We start from the raw sequence: 18,353 nt of genomic DNA on the forward strand, positions 1-18,353 counted from the left end.
CTGGCCTTTAACTATATGCGGCTTTTTAGAAGTGGGTGTTTTTAATGTATTTCTCTTTCCTCTTGGTTTTAATGTATTTATGGGGGGTTTGTGGTCTGTTTGGTTGGTTGTAAATCACTTTGGATTAACCCTGGCAAGATAAAGTGACTGAAAAAATTAATAAATAAAATAGCCAGTGTGGTGTAGTGGTTAAGAGCGGTAGTTTCGTAATCTGGGGAACCGGGTTCGCGTCTCCGCTCCTCCACATGCAGCTGCTGGGTGACCTTGGGCCAGTCACACTTCTTTGAAGTCTCTCAGCCCCACTCACCTCACAGTGTTTGTTGTGGGGGAGGAAGGGAAGAGGAGATTGTTAGCCGCTTTGAGACTCCTAAAGGGGAGTGAAAGGTGGGATATCAAATCCAAACTCCTCTTCTTCTTCTTCTAAAGCTGCAAAATGCAACATTATCAAGGGGGTGAAATTACTGTCCTTACTAGGGAAGTTTAGGGAAGCTTTTAATGTTTAATAGATTATTGTATTTTAGTGTTCTGTTGGAAGCCGCCCAGAGTGGCTGGGGAATCCCAGCCAGATGAGTGGGTTATAAATAATAAATTATTATTATTATTATTATTATTATTATTATTATTATTATTGGCTCATAACCACACCTACTTATACATATGGCTTTTGCTTACAATTATTGGGGAGTCTTTGGCTCTCCAGGTGTTATTGGATTAAGGTAAAGGTGGCACTGTGGGTTAAACCACAGAGCCTAGGACCTGCTGATCAGAAGGTCAGCGGTTCGAATCTCCACAACCGGGTGAGCTCCCATTGCTCGGTCCCTGCTCCTGCCAACCTAGCAGTTCGAAAGCATGTCAAAGTGCAGGTAGATAAATAGGTACCGCTCCGGCAGGAAGGTAAACGGCATTTCTGTGTGCTGCTCTGGTTCGCCAGAAGTGGCTTAGTCATGCTGGCCACATGACCCGGAAGCTGTGTGCCAGCTCCCTTGGCCAATAAAGCGAGATGAGCATCGCAACCCCAGAGTCGGCCACGACTGGACCTAATGGTCAGGGGTCCCTTTACTCCTTAAAGGACCCCTGGACGGGTAAGTCTAATCAAAGGCGACTATGGGGTGTGGCGCTCATCTTGCTTCAGGCTGAGGGAGCTGGCGTTTGTCCACAGACAACTTTCCGGGTCATGTGGCCAGCATGACTAAACCGCTTCTGGCACAACGGAGCACCATGACGGAAGCCAGAGCACAGAGAAATGCCATTCACCTTCCCACTGCAGCGGTATTGGATTACAGTGGTGCCTCGCAAGATGAAATTAATTCATTCCGCGAGTTTTTTCGTCTAGCAAATTTTTCGTCTTGCGAAGCACGAAATCCCATAGGAATGCATTGAAATTCAATTAATGCGTTCCTATGGTCAAAAAAAGTCCAAACAAAGCCAAATTTGGTACAACAAGAGTTTATTAAGTGCTCTTTAAAGTCACATATACTGTAAAGAGCATTTCAAAAATTGAAGGAACAATAAATTCAAAAATTGAAGGAACAATAAAAATCAGAAAAATTCAGAAAAAAACCACACAAGCTTCCAGATTCTTGCAAACCCCTCCTCAACTGTTCCCCCAGCCACCCACCACACAGAAATTCAAATCCATAATTTTTTTTTAAAAAAACAGCAGAGTGGCCCAATGGTCACAGAAAATCATAAAAATGCAGAAAAAAACACACAAGCTTCCAGATTCTTGCAAACCCCTCCCCAACACCAAGTCCTTGAATTCCAAACACCCCAACCCAAAATCCAAAAACCCCCAAAAAAGTTTTAAAAGTTTAAAAGAAGTTTTGGAAAAGCTTCAAAAATCACCAGTCTTCAAAAACCTCAAAAAAGGCTACCACACCGCGTTCTATGAGTTGCTCCTTGAAGTCAAGTCGCAACTGTATTAACGGTGTTAAGAAAAAGGAAACAAACTTGCAAGACGTTTTCGTTTTTCGTCTTGCGAAGCAAGCCCATAGGGAAATTTTTCTTGCGAAGCAGCTCAAAAAACAGAAAACCCTTTCGTCTAGCGAGTTTTCCATCTTGCGAGGCATTCGTCTTGCGGGGCACCACTGTACAACTCACATCATTCCTGATCATTTGAAGCGTTGTTTGGGGCTGATGGAACTTGGAGCTCATTGATATCTGAAAAACCACAAGTTCCCCATCTCATAGTTACAAAGTTCTTTCTTCCTACGATCATATCCTTGTCAAAATCAAAATCCCAATTATATAAACACTCAGATATCAAGGTCAGATAAAGCATTCAAACTGAGCATGTTTTGCACTATATATGTTTGTGTGTTTTATTTGTGCATTATTAGTGCAAAATATGAAAGTTCTGAATTTCTAGCCAACCCTCCCTGCAAGTAGATCAGGACACAATAAGAATTCCACTGAACCAAACCAAAGATCCTAGTCCAAATGGCCAACTAGGAAGCTCACAATGCTCCCATGGCTGCTCCCCAGAAGCTAATTTGTAGTGGCATACTGCTGAACTTAGAGGCTACATATTGACATGACTCATAGCCATTGGTAGACAAATCCTTCATGAATGTGTCTAGTTCCCCTTTAAAGCCATCTACGCCAGTGGCCATCATCACATTTTATGGCAGCAAATTCCATAAAGTAAAGAAGTACTTTCTTACGTTTGTCCTGAATCTATTGCCAGTCACTTTCATTGAGTGGTTCCAAGATATAGTATTGTTGCGTGCACCCCAATCTCTGAGCTGTGAGAGATTCCAGGGTTGCCAGCACTTTACTTAGGGTTTGAGTTCCTTGGAATAAAGGTCACTGAATACTGGGGCATCTTTAGGATATATTGCTTTATTTACACACATATATAATGTGAGCATAAGATGGAAGGACTGACCAAATTAATAACAGGTTTTGCTTGCTCCCCACTGTTGTTGTTGTGTTTTTTTTGGGGGGGGGAGCAAAGAACAAGTTTAGCCTCTGTCTCTTTCCAGCTTCCAGCTCCAGACCAAGACTGGCTCCTGGCCTTTTGTTCTCCTACTTACAAGATGACACGGACTGCAGTCCAGTGAAGAGGGTCCCACATTCAAATCCCCTAGTCAACAGGACCATAGATTTGTACCAGGACCTGTGCCTTGCTAATGACAATGCTTTGTTTAGCTGGATCAGCCTTCTCCAACTTGGTTCCTTCTGGGTGTTTTGGTCTACGACTCCCATTCACCACAGCTAGCCCAGTTGTACTGGCTTGGTTGATGGGAGTTGTAGTCCAACACATCTGGGGGGGGGATTAGGTTGCACAAGGTTAATCTAGACCCTCACATGTTCACTGTGTGAGTAGAGGTGTATTGCTCACATAATTTTTTCCTCCAGTAATGAAAAATGGGCACAGGTGTGTGGTGGTGTTGGTGGTTGAGAAGGTGGAGCTTTGAGTAACTTTGGTGACAACATGTGCTTCCTGTCCCTGTGCTTACTCATAAGCATATTAGTAATTTCCCATCAATGCACCACTCCTGATGCAGAGGAAGACTTTGCAGCTCTCTAAGCCAGAAGAAGTGTGAAATTTCTACTCCAGACAACAGAGGAAAGAAATCAGCATCCAGCAAGACCAGAAGAAAGAAGAACAGATTAAGGGATACAGAAGTACTTAACAGTGCTGCACAAGGTACCAGTAGCCATGATGAGCAAAGCAATGCAATTGTCTCCAAAGGCTCCCTCTTACTGTCATAGTTCATCCAGTTCACATTAATCCTGTGAGAGTATGCAGATTTACTTATCAGGAAGTCCCAATCAGCGGAACTAACTTCTGAATAAACGTGCACAGGCTTGGGCTATGTCCCCCCCCCCCCCCATTCAGAACACACTGGTGTCCAACTGAATTCAAGTTGCTTAAAAATTTGTAGACTTATTAGGACATTTTTCTCTAAAGCCTCTTTGGTACTGGAATTGAATGTGGGAATCTGTTCTTTCTTTTGGTGGTTTCAATGGTAATTTATTGGCAGCTGTTAGAAATCATCCTACAAGTTTATCATTTAAGCCCGTGTGGGAAATTTTGATTTTGGTCAGTCACAATGCTGGAAGATACCCTTACTTGAAGATTATCTGATAACTTTATTACACAAGGACATGTAAAATGCACTGCCTCTTTCGTGACTTCATATAAAAATTCCAAATAACAGAAACTTTTGAAGGACATTCTTGCACTGTTTACGACAGCTAACTCAATTAAAAACTGCACAGACTCTTGTTGCAGTTCAGCTGTGTTTCCCCACAGGCTGTATTATAGCTCTCCAACCAGTCCCACAGCATTGAATGATGTCATGGGATCAGCTCAGCAAGATGAAAGGCATAAAGCGGAACCCGCTGGCACTGGGGAAAGCTTCCAACACACAATCCACAACGAGCACAGCTTGGGAACAAAAAGAAAAGAGAGAGAGAGAGAGAGAGAGAGAGGACTACAGATCCAGCCATTCAGCTCCAAGAAACATGTTTTTCCCCTCCTCACAACCAAAAAGGAGGGTAGGTGGGCTTATAGCGATGACTTTTTATTAACCATATTTGAGACAAGAGAAAGGGAGAGAATGGAGCACAACTACCTGCTATAAAGAAAGTTCTTTCTCTCCAGTCTCCCAAGCACTGCCTTTGATGTATGGCAACAGATCACTGATCAGATTACAGGCACTGCTCGTCTCCCTTTGATCTGCGTGCTTAATTTTATTTTCCTGGATTTGAATTTTGCCTGGGCTTGTGCTGACATACTTTTTTTTTTTTTTTAAAGCAGATGAAGGCATTTAATGCAGAAGCTCTGGCAGAGTGAAATTCAGTTGCAGAAAGGGTGGCTATTGGATAAACAACAGCATTCATCAGGTACTGTATTTTTTATTTCATTTTAATCTTACAATGCATTGACAGGCTGTCGGTTTTGATTTTTTTAATGAAACAAAAGCTAGCTTGAAAGTTGCATAAATGATATTAAACACCCATGCAGATAATTACAGTTTGAGAAAGGCATATGGTTGAATGTAGGAAATATTTTAACAACAGTCTCGTTTGGGGAATTTATTGTGCGATATTTTAATAAGAATAAACCTCAAAACATGGTTCAGAAAAGAAATTGAAAGCACTGATAGTAACTAGTGTTCTTGGAACACTCTGTATTTTTCAATACACAGTTGGAATACATAAAAAGTTACATATGTAAATCTTAAGAGTTGTTCAGGTTCGCTTAGTGAGTACATAAGCAGCTAAAATCTTTACACGTATGCATTCTCACAATTTCAGAAAATAAATGGAATGTGTATTGAAATTATTTGAGGATCATGATCTGTACTTGTAACTCCATGCCTAGTTACCCTCATGCTATATACTCTTAGGGTTCCATTGAAATTGGGGGGCTCACCTCTAAGCAAATGTGTTTAAAAAATGGAGTTGTCCATGAAGTGAAAACACTGAACTATAAACTAAAGAGCACAACTACTCTAACTTTGCATGTTTACTCTGAATGAAGTCCCACAGAATTCAGTGTAGCTTATTCTCTAATAAGCATGCTTACGCATTTACCTGGGAGTAAGTCCTGTTGAACTCAATGATGCACTTCCGAGAAGTTATTATATGTTGTATCTTGTCATAGCATTGAAGACTCTAGCTTCAATCCACGTGTCTGTGTGTTCTCCAGGTCAGGTTCTCCAACTGACTACATTGTCAGGAGAGCGCCATGTACAGATGGAGATGCTGGAAGCACTCAATGGGCTAACCCTTGCATTGGCACAAAATCAATGTGCACAGTTGCAATCCTATTCATTCAAGAAACAACGCATGTATGTCTCTGGGAGGCAATGCATAATTATGATGGCAATTTATGGCCATGTTTATATATTCATTAAAAGCTTTATGTTTTAGTAGTAACAGCACAGTCCTAAGCATGTTTACTCAGTAAGTCCCACTGCATCCAAGAGGCATTACTCCCTATGTTTAGGATTACAGACTAAGGGCCTACTAATCATAAAAAGAATATCATAAATGTTACTTTTATTTGTAAATAAGATTAACACACACTTTATTTATTTTCTCTACTGCCTTTCATCTGATGATCACTCTTAAAAATCCACTCTATTCTTTTTTTTGAATTTTAAACAGGAAAAACAATGTAGGCTATATTATATGCTTGTTCATATCTCCGTATCTTAATCAGACACTGCATACTTCAAACAATTTCAGGGTGTGGGTTTTTTTAAATAAAGAGAATTAACAAATCCCAGTATTTTTCAACATGAGAGTAAAAGAAATGAAATATAAAGCAGATCACCAACTCCTGCTTAAAAAGAAAAGCAGCTAATACCTAAAACATGCTAACTGAGGATTAACTGCTCTTAACATATTTTAGTCTTGAACATCTGTTAAAGGGTTTTGGATGTTATGTTTGAAAACCCAGCCTCTCAACATGAGATCATGACCATATTTTTTAGGACTGATAATCTATACCATGACCTCTGGCTAAACATTTATATACTTGAAGAATATTAGTTGTTTTATTAACTTAAATGGAAGACTTTCTGAAAATATGGTCCTCAATTGCTGGTGCTCTGCATGCATGAAAATCGGATAGATGAGAATTTTAAAGAACTCATCCCATACAGTAAACTGGGATCAATTTAGGTCTCCAGATAGTTGTTTAAGAACCCTAATGTAAAGTCTGTCAATATTTTAAATGTCTTTTCTTCCTGCTTTTAGAGCTACAACTTAAAGACATGACTCTCATGAGGCTTTAAACAGATTCTGTACAGTTACCCAACTTATTTTTTTTAGAACAAGTTTACAGTATTTCCCCATTTCAATTTCTTTTATATCCTTATTTTATAACAGATTAGTATTCAATCTTCAAAAATTCCCAAAAAATCATTTTTTTTCTTCCTACACTAATTTTATTGTCACAGGCACATTGTGATCAACATAAATATTGCTTTCTTAATTTTACTAAATTATATATTGAAGCAACAGTATAATCAGTTACAGAAGATGTGCTGTGGTAAATTCAGTGCCTCTGGGATCTTCTTTCTTATTAACTAACCTATTGGAGTCACTTGCTATTACAAACTCATTTTCAATCCACCCACCCACAATCCATTCATGAAATCTATTTTTCCACAAGGCTGCTTTTGGCTATTATCAGGGCAATACATACAGTATCGAGCTTTTCTAGGGTTTAATTTTACATCAATAATCAATAATCTGCCCTAATTGACTGTTATAAGATTTGTCTAAGAGTATACGTCTAGCAACTTTTTCTCACAACCTCTTCTTTTGGGTCTGTAGGTTATTATATAAATATTTCAAAGACTTCTAATTTTATCTAATAGAGGTCTCTTGCTCCGTCTTTTCTTCCTTCAACAACTTTTCACTTTAAAAGGACTGTTTAAAATAGCCAAAATTCCTGTCATCAGTTTTAATTTATTCAGTATCTTTAGAAGATAGTGGTGGATTATCAAATTCTTTAACTCTTGGCACATCAGCAATATTGATAACTAGGTTAGTGCAAGCACATGTTAATATAGTGACCATTAATGACATAAACAATTTTATATGCCATATTTTCCTTTTTTGAAATACAGCTGGCATGGAATTTTTAAAGTGAAAAAGTAGTAAATTGTCATTAGGTCATGTCAGTGGGATGCCCTCATTTTATTATAAATTACACTTGAATTTCTGAAGATATATGAAACAGGTGGACAATCTAAGAAGCCAGGTGTGAAATAAGCATGCCCTGTCTTTGCTGCAATTAATATCCCTTCCAATATTTCACATTCTAGAAACACAGTCACTCTGGAAACATACCAGACACAATCTAATACAAAGTTAGACACCCCTTTCTATTGATTTTAATAGGCATAAGTAACTTGTCTATTAAATTGATACCTATAACTTTCACACACCAAATAATAATCTCACCACAGCCACCAAAAACATTTGTAATGGTAGCTAAACAGAGTTCCAGCAAAATTCTAGAACCCACTCTAGAATTATTCTTCCATCACCAGCCACAATCTTGGGTTTGTTTGTTTTTTAAAAAAACAAAAAAACCTCCTGTGTGACAATTATTAGGAAAAAACCTCCAATCGGTGTCAACATATAAGAACAACTTTAAAAACGTAAACCAGTTAAAATAAATCAAAATTAAGAACAGATTTAAAGCCTGGGAAAATAAGCTTACACCCACCTTGATAGCAAGCTAGGAAAGCTGATAACTGGCGATGTTGTCACTTCTGAGAAGGCCATAGAAGGCCTCTGTCACACTTCACCCTACAGGGCATCCCAAAGAACCCCAAAACAATATCTTAAGGTTCAGTTATGCCAATATGCTGGACAGGTAGTCCTTCAGGTACCCTGATCCCAAGCCAGGAAATGCCTTATGTCAAAAGCAGCACTTTGAATTGGGTCTGGAGACAAAAGTTGCTCCAGATCTGAAAGAACATGAGCCTACCATCTTGCTGAAGCTAAGCAGGCCTGGGTCTGTTCAGTGCTTGGATGGGTAACTAGCTGTGAAATCACATGAGTTGTAAGAAGAAAACAAAATGGTATAAATTCTGCCAGTCTGTTGAGATCATATTCAAAGCCCTCCTGTGGTCCCAGCATCCCCTAAAATGCTTGGTTGGGAGAGGAAGAGGACCTTTTTTATGGCTGCCCCTGAAAATCTGGAATTCCCTCCTGTGGAAAATATGTCTTACCCTATCCCCACCTGCCACTGGCCATATAGAAACTAGCAACATGAACAACAAAACTTCAGTTTAAAGAAGAATTTTGGTTTTTATATGGTGGTTTTATTGTATTGGTTTTAACCTACTGCTATGGAATAATTTTTACCATTGCTGTTGGTATTATTGGAGGGGTTTTTGTGTTGCTTCTAACTTATATTTTTAATTGTGGTTTAATTTTGTTGTCAGCTGCCTTGAGCATTTGATAATGAAAGGCAGACTACAAATGGTTTAAATAAATTCACTGTATACTTAGAACTCCTCAAAGTGCAGGATACAAATGTGAAAGGTATAAATAACTATATATGTAGGCAGAATAACCAGAAGCAATGTAAAAAGCAAAAGCATAACATAAAAAAAAACAGTGCAGCATTCTGCCACTTTAAAAAACCCGCTGGTGGTTTAGTCTTTCATGGGCCTGATTCATACAGGATTTAATAATAATACCTGGCACTTATAATACTTTAGACTTCCAAAGCACTACACAAACATTCTTTAATCCTTTGCACAATGTTTTCAACAAAACTGACTTCAAAAGCCACATGTACATATACTATTTATTTACTCAACAGATGGGAGCAATTATTGATTCCTTCCTACAATCAAACTGTCTCAAATAACACCATAAACATATTTTAGGACTAGTAGAAGTAAAGATTACTAAAATACTCTGTAATATAATATTGACATCAGTTTCCAACAGCTGTCATAACAAGTACAGATCTGTCTTTAGACTCTAACGTTTAGAGCTGTCTCTGTCATTGAGCTACACAGATAATATTCCATATACTTCTGCTTTCTCATAAGGGTCAGTTCAGTTAACATCTCAAATAGATCATTCTTGCTTTTCCACAAGTGATTAAAATTAGGCAATAAAGTGGAACAATAACAGGCGAGTAAGCTTTGCTGTTACACTGAACTCTTCACCAGATATAACAAAGAGCTGGTTTGTTTTCTACAACTCATACAGGACTATCAAATCACTGGTCTATCAATATACTTTTTAGAATCTCAAGGAATCATTCCCTATTTCCTAAGCTCATGGGTGAGTAGCCCTTACTCATGTAGCCAAGAACGCACTACACCAACAGAAGGGAACATCCAATGTTTCCTGGTAGAAACAGCTGCTGCTTCCATAGGATGGCTGCAGGGATTAGGCAAGCAATGGTTGTCACTGCTTCTGATAGTTCTTCATGTTATCTCCCTCTAAAAAGGTACACCTCTAGCGCACCTTGTCTCTTAGAGTAGTGCAATGGAAAATCTGCAGAGGACCAAACTGTTAATGTGGGAGATGAAACACATATTCGGTGCAATTATAGTTGATTCAGGCCTCACCTGTGCAAATGCCATATGTAACATGTAGCTCATGTCTTCAGAGTACAGAAATTGACAGAGAAGCCTTGAAGTAATCACATCAGAAGGTCTTGTCTGAAGTAAGAGTGGGTGCCTTAAATGGATCTGAATATGCAAAACACTCAGAGAACCCTCAGCGACCTTTGAAATGAAGCCTATGGAATATTAGGTATGTTCTATCTAGGGTACATTCTTCATTCACACAGGGTAAATAGAAAGTCCAATAGGAATTGGGAGGGTGAAGGCAAGAGTCATGTTCAAGGACACATTGTCTTCTGCAGGGGTTACATAGCTTTCCCTAAGAAACAAGTTGAAATGAAAAGGATTTCCTGAAGGCAGAATATCTGAAAACCACTGCATCACACGAAGAGTTGGGCATATGCAAGGTATTTCAGTAGTAGCAAGTGACTGACACTTTAATCCCAAAGATTGATAGAAAACAACACGGCAATCGGAGTCAAGTTCTCTTTGCTACTCCACAATGAAAGATCTAATATTACCAAAGAGAGTCAGTGATGGCTTTTCTGTCCTAGAAATCCAAATGCAAATTTGCACTAGCACAAAAACATTGTAGATGGCCCTGTATTTGTGCACAGTGGCTAGTTCACTAGCTTTATCGATACACGCAGCAGCGAGCAATACTCTTGTTCAAAGCACAGCAGTCGTACTGATAGTCCCAGGTGCATTTTCAGTTTAAATATATTACAGCACAATCCTATGCAAGTCTTATACAGCAATGCCCAGGAAGATATGCCAGTATCACCTGTGTAAATTCACTTGGATCCTAACTGTTCAGAGTTTGTAGAGAGGGTGCAATGTGGACTTTCATTTTGTTCCTTTCCATTGTCTCCTATATGGTGAATTCTAGTTACACCTGCATTTTTGGTAGTTAGGTTATCCCAAGCACCACAGGAAGAACCAGTAAACAGTTATGATGCAGCTTAACTGTTATCAGAAAAGCACCCAGCCAATTTGGTTGCCAATAAATATTCTTGCAGACATTTTTGAGATAATGGTCTTTCTAATGAGTGGCTTTGTTAATTGTCTTACTTTAAATGTTGTGATGATCCTATGCCCTTTTAAAATATGGTTTTGGGTAGTGGGGGGTTATTAGGGTTGTTGTTTTTATTTTGATGATGTATTTTGTGGTTTTATATTTTGATTTTATTCCGTTAAGTGCCCTGAGACGTCGGGGTATAGGGTTGTATATAAATTCAATTAATAATAATAATAATAATCCCACTTCCCACCATCCACATGCCCCTTTTTGTCCATTTACACTGGTATGATTTGCACCAGCTCTCTTTCAACTAGCATAATTAGATAAAACTGGAGGTGTGGGGGGGGGGAGGTAGCAGTGAGAGAAGAGAGACAGACACCCCATCCCTTCCTGCAGCACTACTCAGAAGTAAATCTGACTCTATACAATGGGCCTACTCTCAAGTGCATTTACATAGGATTATCACTGCGGCAGGAATTATATCTTTATATTGCTTTTAATTATCACCTGCCCCAGGAAGGTGACCTTTGAGAAATGAAATTCGCAAGGCTGCGTTGCAAGATCAGAAATACCGAATATAAAAGTGGTAGGCAAGGGGTAAAGGGTGGCGACAGCCCACAGCACAGAAACGGCTCCCCGCTCCCCATTGCCTTTTAATTTCGTGGCGGGGGGGGCGGAGAGAGAGAGAGCAGGGGACCCTTATCAGCCGCACTCAATAGAAATCATACCCCACCACATACCCGGCTATTAAAACTCCCTCCTCTTGCCAAGCGGCGCGTGGGGGGCAGGCGCTGAGGGAAGGCCCCAACGGCTATTCCCCCTCAACCGTCACTGCGTCCGCCTCGAGTTTTAAGCGTTGCCGCCTCCCGGGAGGGTCACGTGGCGTGACGGCCTGCGATTGGTCCGTGCTTCCCAGCGCGGAGAGGGAGGTGGAGCGGCGGGTGGTTGCCTAGGCTACGAGAGGGAGCTGCGGGGCAGAAAGAGAGGCGGCGGGTGGGCTGGTTGGCTGGCGGAGGCGGAGGAGCCGCTGTGGGGCTGGATGGGAGCCTCGCGCAGCGGCGGCGGCAGCAGCAGCAGCCGGTGGCGGGCGGCTGGCGTAACTTTTAACGGTCACGGACACCCCGCCGCCTCTAAGCTTTTTCTTTTCTTTTCTGGTGGGTTTTGCTGCGTTCGCCGAGCCAAGTTCGCCGAGCCACGATGACGGTGAGGCACCCGTCGCCCTGGAGCTGAGGGAGAGGGATGAGCCCTTTTGCTTTCGCGAGGTGACCAGAAAGGCGTCGGCAGCAGCGGGGCTGAGGGAAAGGCGGAGGCGGGAGGGAGGCTTTTATAGGAAAGGTTTGCCTTGGCTGGGAGGCTGAGGGAGCAGTCAGCGCCGAGAACGTGGCTAGCTGCTCGATATTGGGATTTATTTCCCAACTTTTGTATGCCGCCTTTCTCCCGCTGCGCAACCCAAGGCGGAATACACGCGGTGTCCAGTTCTTCCGCCCCCTAGAAGGTGGTGGGTGGTCGTCCTCAGACCATGCTTTCTGATTGTGTGATGCCAGCCAGGGGAGGGATGGTTTCAGTACCCAGGGTGGTTTCAGATCTGTTAAGGTCACCTAGTGAAAGCCTTGTTTGTGGTGGCGCCCTGACTTGAGAAGTCCCCTTCCTAGGGATGTTTCCTTAGTTATGCTTGACTCCCTCCTCTTATTCTGAGCTTTTAATTTCCGACAATGTTTTTATATGGCTTTGCTATTGTTCTGCTGCGTGGTTTTGTTTTTGGGGATGTGTTAATGTTTAACCCCAACCCCCCACAGCAATCTGTAATTGTAAGATGCTCTGTGGGTTCTTATGCCCCCACCTTTCAGTTATATGTCGGTACAATCCTGTGTGTGTTTTCTTGGTATTAAGTATCAATGTGCCCAGTGGGGCTTGCTTCCGGATAAGGATTTCAGTGTGTAGCTCTTAAATAGTTGAAACCCTGGTGTGTCAATGCAGTTTGCTGGTGCTGCCTGCTGAATTCTCACTTAAAGTTGCTCTCTTTCCAGTCAAGAGACTTTGAGTGGAACTGTCCTTTCTTCTTTTTACTATGCTATGTGTCTCTTCTGCCCATAACGAGCAAGCCTAAAGAGGAAATTTAAATTGTACTTACAGAATTATACCCACTCAAACAAAGGCTGTCAATGCACAGATAAAAAGGCAGGTCTTAAATACAGAATATTGGAGTATGGGTATAACTATGCTATCAAACAAGATAGATGCTTAAGAACAGATAACTTCAGAACTTTAATTTAAACCCAAATGCCTGGATGGAGCACCAGAAGTGGCAAAATTACTTCAGGCAAGTTCAAATAAATGAAGGATTATTTGGCTTTCCAAATGGGACAACGTTGCAACCAGATAGCAGCTAGCCCTCAAATAGTTCAAATTAGCAAAATTGTGTCGAGGGGTAACAACAACCGATCCAGTTGGAGATTTTGTAGCACATAAAGCTTCCCAAACAGGTTGCTTCAAATCGGGCAGTCTCTCCCATGCCAGATGTCCACTGGGAATGGTGTTGGTGGATGCAACCACCAACCTTTAACTTAGTGGAATAGAGAGACCAGGAATATGCCTGTACAGAAGAAATTTGACCAAAACTTCCATAGGTGTGGTCTACCCAGAGCTATGGCGATGGCAACAACAAACCCATGGTTTGAGCTTAACAAAGATAACAGACATGGGTGCCTTCTGTTCCTCTGCCTTAAATTGAAGGGTTCAAAATATTTGACAATTTAAATAAGCTCAAATATACACATAGATGTTGCTGATATACATGTGCAACCTCCCTTACTTTGAATGTTGAATTTGACAAATTCAAAAGTATCTCTAATTATAAAGTAGCCTTTAGTAAATCAGCAGTAATAAATGTTACTACTTCAAAAGTAAGAAAGAATTGTTTGAATATAAGAACAAAAGAAGAGCTTGCTGGATCAGGCCAATGCGCAAGGTTTATACCTTATTTCGTGGTATGATAAATCATGATAACAGATGGGAGTGTATGCTAACTGGCAGTAACTTTACCAGTTGAACTATGGCCCATTATACACTATGTCAGAAAAGGATTTGAAGCACTGGCCTTTGGAAAAAAAAAATCTGCTGGCATGGATTGTACGTAATAGTAAGTACACGTGTTGCCAAGGCTGCTGAGTTTTTTTCCTTGCCCTTAAGTTGTCAGGAAAAGCCTTAACAAAGTAGTAGTGCTTGGTTAGCTATTTTGTCGTGTGTTGGTAAAAAAAATAAATCAGACTACATAGAAGTAAGTTCTAAAGGTCTGTGGCTGTGTGGGATCTTGATGTTCCTTTTTTTGGCTCAATATGCTGCTTGGCATTACCCTTAATTGCAGATTTATTAGAAGTTGATTCAACAATCTGCAGTTGACTCTTTGCCTTTGGATGTGTTGGTGTGGTTAGGGAGAAAAGACAGACCTCATATTTGCCAAGTCACCCATTCATTTACCTTTCATTTCTGGAATGGGTTCTCATATTTAACCTAATTTATTGGAATTTGGAAATATGGGGGAGTAATTCATTAACTACCTAAAAAACTTTATTTGCTCAAAAGACCTTTATACTTTTTAGCATAACAAAAAGAGGAGCAGAAGTATTTTGCCAATCTATCAATATAACCCATTAATATATTTTTAATGTGACCCCATATCAGAGCTCAGGTTACTTGAGATCTACCATTCCAAAGTGTAGGAAATGTAGTAGGATAGACATGTTCTTCCAGATGTGCTGGGAGTATTTTAAAAAAATGGGATTTGGTATTGGCAAAATGGGAAAATTTTGAAGTGTGTTGTTTATAAGGAGTGTAGATTCATGCAATTCTATGTTATTGACACTGGCCATCTTCTGCACTTGCATTGTTGTTGTTGTTTAGTCGTCTTATGGTATTCTTTTTTTCCCTGGTGCCTAAAATAGTATGGATAAGTGGAGGTTTTAATCTTTTCACAAACGTAAGAATTGCATGGGGAAAGTGTGAGACGTAATAGTTTATCAAAAGCTTATGTGTCAAGGAGGCCAGGACTCAATAGTCAAGTATCTTTTTATTATACATTGTTCCTCTTCTCTTTGCATGTGAAATCTAAAGAAAATACATTGGTGATATTAATGTAGGAGCCTTTATTGATGTCAAGTTTGTGCAACTAGGTTTATAAGTTGAGGAGGCTGGTGGAAGCAGATAGAAGGTGCTGAGTGGGATAGATTAATGCTTTATTGATTTATTACACGTTGTATTTTGCTAATTGCAGAAGCTAATCTCCATGACATCTGTTTATATTTTCTTGTAGCTACATAAATACGTATTATGTTATCCACCTGAGCTGTTTGTGTTGTGTTGTCTGGCTTATTAGCTCCATAGTGTTTTCCTTGTGTTAACTGTATGTAATTGACATAAATACAAAATATATTTGCTGTAAAGTAAGATCAGGAAATGCATACAGTGAAATTATACCAAATTACCACACATGAATACCTGAAATTAGATGATAGCAGAAACATTTTAGAGTGACAGTACAGTAATTTCAACCATTTCAATTTATGATTTCAGTGTAGCTAAGCCTATCCAGAACACTAATCAAGAAACAGTACAGCCATAACAAACTTCCAATACATTTGAAGTTGCTCATATTTACTATTTCCTCAACAGTGAAACCTATTCCCTGTTATTTAGCCCAGTGTTTTCAAAGCTAGGGGGACTTTAAAAAAATTATTTTGTGATATGGTGTAAGGGTCTAAATAATAATTAAAAAATTGCAATCCCACTGGGGATGCCAAAGACTTTGGGCATCCCTAAAATAGCTCTTTCCTGTGGTCTAAACCACTGAGCCTAGGGCTTGCCAATCGGAAGGTCAGCGGTTCGATTCCCCATGACGAGGTGAGTTCCCATTGCTCGGTCCCAGCTCCTGCCAACCTAGCAGTTCAAAAGCACGTCAAAGGTCATGTAGATAAATATGTACCACTCTGGTGGGAAGGTAAAGGGCGTTTCTGTGCGCTGCTCTGGTTTCGCCAGAAGCGGCTTAGTTGTGCTGGCCACATGACCTGGAAAAACTGTCTGTGGACAAACGTCAGCTCCCTTGGCCAGTAAAGCGAGATGAGTGCCGCAACCCCAGAGTCATTCACAACTGAACTTAACTGTCAGGGGTCCTTTACCTTTACCTTTTTATCCTAGCTATTGTGCACTGCTTAAACTTGGGGTGGGGTGGGGTGGGGTTCTTGCATCCCCACCAGTTCATTTAGAATTCCTGGGTAGCCTGAGGACAATGCTAAGTGGAAAAACAAGTATTAAACAGACTCTTCTCTTCTCCCAAATCTGATTCTCCAAATAAGATTTCAGACTCCTACAGATGCTTTTGATTTTAATAAATTAGGGTTGGCATACACACAACTTATATGAAAGCTATATTTTAAACTTAGTTTCTGCTTTTGAAACTACTTACCCCTGAATGTTCTTATCTATCTGTCACACCAACTCAGTGAGGTAGGTAAGGCTGAGAGACTGTGACTGGCCCAAGTTAGTTTCACGGCTTAGGGGTTTGAGCCCTAATTTCCTCTGTCCTATTCTAATAGTCTAACCACTGCACCACTTACAAATAGAAATGCAGTAATAGTAAAGCAACAAAGAATAGTTAGCTTGAATAGTTAGTGGTATTATTTTTACTTATTTATTGCATTTATACCCCACCTTTTATCCAAGGAGCTCAAGGTAGCGCACATAGTTCTGCCCCTTCTTTAATCCCATCAAACCAGGTGAGGGTAGCTGATGGATCTCAAACCCTTCGTGAGTTAGGGGCTTCTCCTGTTTATGAAGACAGTCTCTGGCAGATTGAGCAGACAAGACCAACAGCGGGTCCAATGGTCAATAAGGTGGTTTCTGGACTTTGTGTAGAGGGAAGTGAGGGGCAGATGGGGTTTGTCACCCTGGGAAGGTAGCCCATCTAGGAGAAGGAAAACACTGATCCTAAACCTCCGTGGCCTTGCGGGATAACTTCAGAAGAACAAAAGGCTAAGAAGTACCATAAACCCTACACAAATCTGGAGTGGAGTCCCTAAGATGGTTGGATGGTACCTCCTTCCAGCAACTCCTGCAGCCAAGCTGGTGCCAAATGTGTTGCTCTGCTTTCCTTTGGACCACATCAGCAAGGCCGGGGAGGAGGTGTCTTGTCGCCAATCCAGGACCTCCATACACACTGCCCAGGCTTGTGCTCTGGGAAGGTCACTTCAGTGCTGCTAACACAGCAGTTTGACTTCATCCCTGGAGGCACACTCCATTGTCTATTGAGATAGATGGATGCCAACAACCCTGTGAAGTAGGTTAGCCTGACAGGCAGTGACTGTTCCAAGGTCACTTAGTGAGCTTCATGGTTGAGTGGGGTTTTGAATCCTGGTCTCCCTGGTCTTAGGCCAATACTCTAACCACAACACCATACTGACATAGCATGTGGTACTTCAGCTTTGTGGGGAGACGAATAGAGGCAGGGGGATTGAACATGTCAACTTAATACTACGACCCTCCACACTGTTCTCTCTCTCTCTCTCTCTCTCTTTGTCTTCCCTACCCACTTACCCAAAAGAAACCTAGTTTGTAAGGGAGCAAACTATACGTGACATACCTGGGACAAAGTTTCATTGAACTAGTGGGGCTTGTGAGTATATTGCCTAGGACTGCACTGTTAGTTCCTCGAGGAAGAGATCTGTCTTTGCTTCCACTTTGAAAAGTACTATAATAAATAATAAATAATAAATAATAAATTTTATTTATATCCCGCCCTCCCCAGCCGAAGCTGGGCTCAGGGCGGCTAACAACAATAAAATAAAACAAAATAAAATAAAGCAATATGCACATTGACAGCGCTATGAAAATAATTATAAAAACCTTACAACCTATTTGTTTGCCTATTCATTTTCTGCATGCACTACAAACAGAATATAGCATAAGAAGTCTGAGGTTTTTGAATATTTCAAGCTTTATAAGATATTTTATCTATTCTTAAGCTGATCATTTTTATTTGTCATGTTATTATTATTTATTGAATTTATATACCACCCAAACCCGGCAGTCTCAGGGCAGTTCACATACTGTGTTCATACTGTTAGTGATATGGGCTGTACAAGGTTTTTAAAATGCTTAGTGACCATTTTTTCTAAAGCAATGTAATGGAATAACAGTTTTTAGTTATTCTAAACCATACAGAATGAAAATGAGAAATAGAGGTCCAACTTCATGGAGTCTGACTGGCTGAAACA

At 40.5% G+C, this 18,353-nt stretch overlaps 1 protein-coding gene across 5 annotated transcripts in view; it reads left to right on the forward strand.

The window, feature by feature from the left end:
- The first annotated feature begins 4,361 nt into the window (after nucleotides 1-4,361).
- Nucleotides 4,362-18,353, forward strand: part of TNFRSF19 (TNF receptor superfamily member 19) — a 52,449-nt gene continuing 38,457 nt past the window's right edge. The window contains exons 1-2 of one of the 5 annotated variants that reach the window (XM_081004183.1): nucleotides 4,362-4,506; nucleotides 4,766-4,854. The gene's annotated coding sequence lies outside the window, so the exon portion shown is untranslated. Of the gene's footprint in view, nucleotides 4,507-4,551; nucleotides 4,855-10,369; nucleotides 10,475-12,100; nucleotides 12,292-18,353 lie in introns of those variants that run through there. The other 4 variants (XM_081004179.1, XM_081004180.1, XM_081004181.1 and 1 more) reach the window with 4 other exon arrangements.

Source organism: Podarcis pityusensis (assembly GCF_964106645.2).
Source record: "Podarcis pityusensis genome assembly, chromosome: 4".
Lineage (NCBI taxonomy): Eukaryota > Metazoa > Chordata > Lepidosauria > Squamata > Lacertidae > Podarcis > Podarcis pityusensis.